This window comes from Etheostoma spectabile, chromosome 20 (genome assembly GCF_008692095.1).
Source record: "Etheostoma spectabile isolate EspeVRDwgs_2016 chromosome 20, UIUC_Espe_1.0, whole genome shotgun sequence".
Classification (NCBI taxonomy): Eukaryota; Metazoa; Chordata; class Actinopteri; order Perciformes; family Percidae; genus Etheostoma; species Etheostoma spectabile.
In genome coordinates, this window is record NC_045752.1 from 17839508 (window position 1) to 17840267 (window position 760).

A 760-nucleotide genomic window follows, 5' to 3' on the forward strand; every position below is an offset into this window, starting at 1 on the left:
CTGACAAGGCTGACATCTACCTATCTGAATGGCCCCCTTCTTTCACCGACTCTCTCCCTGCGGCTGCTCTGACAACATGCTTACTCCTGGCTTTCATGTGTGGCTAGAATGACCTTTTACATTGGGTTGCAAGTGTTTTATTATGCTTATTATTGGGGGGATTCCACTGGTGGCAGGTGTACCTGGATGCATCCTGGTGACTGGAGTTATATAGATAATGTTGTGGACATTAGTTCTTCTTAGAAGACATAACTCTGTGATCTGCTGATTCTATGGGTTCACAGCTTTATAGAAATATAAGGCTGACATGATAATGAAGTGGAGCTGTAATACATTATGTAATGTTTATCATATTAAAAGCTGTAAAAAGAAATATCACCTAATGACTGAACTGTAGCTCATATAGTGAAAAACAAGACTAACAATTTATTTTTTCTCCCCCAACAAACATTTTCTACTAGAAATAAGCATATAAAACACTTGCAAACCCAATGTAAAAGGTCATTCTAGCCACACATGAAAGCCAGGAGTAAGCAGTTGTCAGAGCAGCCGCAGGGAGAGAGTCGGTGAAAGAAGGGGCCATTCAGATAGGTACTGTCAGCCTTGTCAGAGCCAAACTACCTCCAGCACCAATGAAGGAATCTTGGAGGTATCTTTGATCAGGCATGTCGTTTAATTATCACTAAAGCAAATTTCAGGGACTGCCTTTTCACCTACGTAAATATTGCAAAAATCAGGAATATCCTGTCAAAATGATTCA